Source organism: Crassostrea angulata, chromosome 5 (genome assembly GCF_025612915.1).
Source record: "Crassostrea angulata isolate pt1a10 chromosome 5, ASM2561291v2, whole genome shotgun sequence".
NCBI lineage: Eukaryota > Metazoa > Mollusca > Bivalvia > Ostreida > Ostreidae > Magallana > Magallana angulata.
The window spans coordinates 9915580-9918940 of NC_069115.1; the positions used below are offsets into that span (position 1 = coordinate 9915580).

General features: G+C 29.3%; 1 pseudogene; it reads right to left on the reverse strand.

Annotated features, from left to right (window-relative positions):
* Positions 1-2028: 2028 nt before the first annotated feature.
* Positions 2029-3132, reverse strand: LOC128183765 (multiple epidermal growth factor-like domains protein 10; annotated as a pseudogene).
* Positions 3133-3361: the final 229 nt, after the last annotated feature.

The window sequence follows — 3361 nt, forward strand, 5'->3', positions numbered from 1 at the left end:
TCAAGACTAGTAATCTTTTTTTTTAATTCCTATCATAATTCCTATTATCTTTTATTTGTTTTTTTTCTCTTAAAAAAAGAGTATGAAATGGATTTCCCTAATTTTAGTAAGAAAAATATTAATAAAAAGTCGATCGGCAATTGTAAATTGGAAATCTGTATTGAATTATATTTCTCATGGTATCTAGATTATCTGTATTGCACATAGAACAGACATATTGTCTTTTTACTTTCCCAATTGTTTTTTTTTTTAGAGTTGATGTCAACTAATAGTGAATTTTCAAAAGCCTTTCTCATTCATAAATTTGTTTACTTTAAATTTAAGAATTACCGGAGAATGAACTGCACGATAGCTATTTTCAAATTTAACATGAAGTACTGTATGAATATAAGAATAATTTTAATTTGTAAAAAGGGAGTAATCAATTTTTGTAATAGGTAATCGGATTTCACCGACTAAGCCTCACTAAGAAGTGTGATGGCATCAGTAACATGTTTCCATCAACGTAAATACAGGGCGACATTCTAGTCCGATACAAAACGAAATTGCACTCAGCCGAAACAAGTGTACAATTTAAGATGATACACAATAAATGTTGCATTAACATGAGAATTTATTTAAACTTATAATTCGAACCATGCGTACTACTATCCCCCCCCCCCAAAAAAAAAAAAAACAAAAAAAAAAAACAAACAAACAAATATGAAAATACCGAATTTTAGGCTATTAAATTGTACCTTTAACTAAAAAAAGTCAATTACCTAGCGAGCCTTGATATGCAGAGCATGCATTTTTGCAAAGCTGTTATTTTCAATCCCTTTTTATAGCCGAATTTTATCTCAGATTATTTACTTAGTTAGCTATCAGGTCGGTAACCGCTTCAGTTATGTATTACTTTTTGTTACTTTTAACTTCACTTTTCAGTTTGAATTGAATTTTAATTAAATATACACTGATATTGGATTATTTGCCTTGGATAACATCGAAAGTTCAATATAAGGGTCGAACACTTGAAAATCAGATTATACTCTGAATATAAGTGTCATCACTACGAGTTTAAATTCCGTAATAAGCAAAATATATTAACTACTAATTACGTAAAATATCTCTGTTTTACTTCCAGGTGCCGAGTTAAAAGTATGGTTCTCTTTGTGGTTGTGTCGTGTGAATATGACCTAAAGTTTTGGTTACATATTATTACTAAGTCAGTGATGTTTCAAAATTATATAACCTAAGGTGGTACGGGACACTTGTCGATATAAATGTTGACAGAATTACACTATAATCAAAATACTTTCTTCATTTTTTATTTTATTTTTTTTACGATTTTGAACAAAAAAGTTTTGATTTTTTAAAGATACAAGTTATAACAACAGACACTTGTATGCTAGCATTCTCAGGTATTGAAGATTTAAAATCCCCAGAGGTAGGATGGGGCAACAATTGGGTCGAATTTTAACGTAAGAACATTTAGAAAAAAAAAATCAAAAATCGTTTTTAAAAAACCAATAAACCTGATAAACAAATGAAACCAAAAAACGTACATTTATTCAAATCATATCTTATTAATTAAACTTTATGGATCCATTATAATATGAAGGCGTGTTTAAAATATCTTAATTTAAAACTTTTGTTTTTAAAACACACTTATAATAGAAGTCGCTCTAACTTCAACAACGTGTAGATCTGTTGAAAAAAATTGTCAACCATATTGCAAAACCGCAATTGTTCTCATCATAATATTTTTAGGTCTTATAAAAGATAGATAAAAGATACAGACCTTAAACATTTGATATAATAAATGTTATTTGCACTGAACTATACACAATTTATGCTGATATAGCTTTTGAAGAGCAGTCCATTCCAGCATGTTTATAACTTTGTTTTTGTTTTTCAGTGCGATGATTGTTTTTCAAAATTTAAGATAATAATAACAACATAACCTTAAAAACTTTAATAATATAACATTAAAGACACAAATAATATAACATTTTTTCAGCTCAAAAAATTTAACAAACAAAATATTAATCAAGCAGAGAAAAATGAAACACCTTCAACATTTTTAATACGCAGTACTGCGTCCGGTGGATTGCTGACCACGTGACGAAAATTTGGTTTTCTTTTCTCGTCGGTTTTGATCGTATATAGAAATAATCACGTAAGCACCTAATAAAATAATATTAATGTAACCAACCATTGCAATATCTGGGGATTTTTTATTTTCCCCAAAAGTAACTGTCTCTATTATGTGAGAAGTGGCAACTTCAATATTAGTTGTTTGCACAAAAAAATATCTTCTACAGCAATAACAAAGCAAAACAATTAAATCGATTTTATGGTATACAACTTTTTATTTTAAATTCATTAATCAATATTCTAGACCGACCGAGTTCTTACCTGTTGTTATTTGGGTACACCCTGAAGATACATTACACATGTTCTCTTCACAGTCAATATTACAGTAACAGTTTCTATGAAAGTTTTTTTCACAGAAGATATCTTATTTACAGCAAAAAAGAAGCAAGCTAATCCAATCAATTTTTTATATATGACAGTTTTTTTTAATTCACTTATTCATATGAAAGACATACATAAACCATGTTCCCACCTGTTGTTATTTGTGTACATCCTGTAGATACATCACATATATCCTCGTCACAGTCACACAAACCTTGGCAATTGTGTCCATATGTAGGATAAGGACAAACAACTGTGCAATTTATCCCACTGTATCCTGGCATACATGCTGAAATACAAAATAGAAGAAAATTACAATCAAATATTTTAATCAGTGGAATGTAAATATTGAATATATTAGATACCTGCGTTTCAAGGAGACGTATAATGTAAACTTACCTTCGCAACTGTAACTCTTGTAGCTCCAGAAATATCCATAGCAACATCCGGTGATAGTGCTATTGAAACGTAAAAATAAAAAAAAACATCTCTTCATGAGATTTAACAACTGTTATCATCAATATATCATATGTGTTGACAATGGATTGGCGATATATAAGTTTCTTACTCATTACACACTTCCTGCGATTCAACATCGATGCTAAAGATGACAAATAAAATTGTTGATAATATCATGCTACAGAGAGAAAAACAATGAATCTCAGCTTTAAACATCGTTTCATGCTGCCATCGCAAACAAATATGTCAAATAATATGGTGATATTGTACTGGTATTACAGTAATGAATGGAACACTTCCCTCTTCCTTCATAAACTATTTAAAATTTACGTCAGCCAAATAAGTGTATGGTTGTTTTTGTTCTTATCTTTGTATCAAAATGTAACGAATATTCGTTAATTTTAACAGTTAACTTTTTATTAAGAGGGGGGGGGGGTGTAAATTT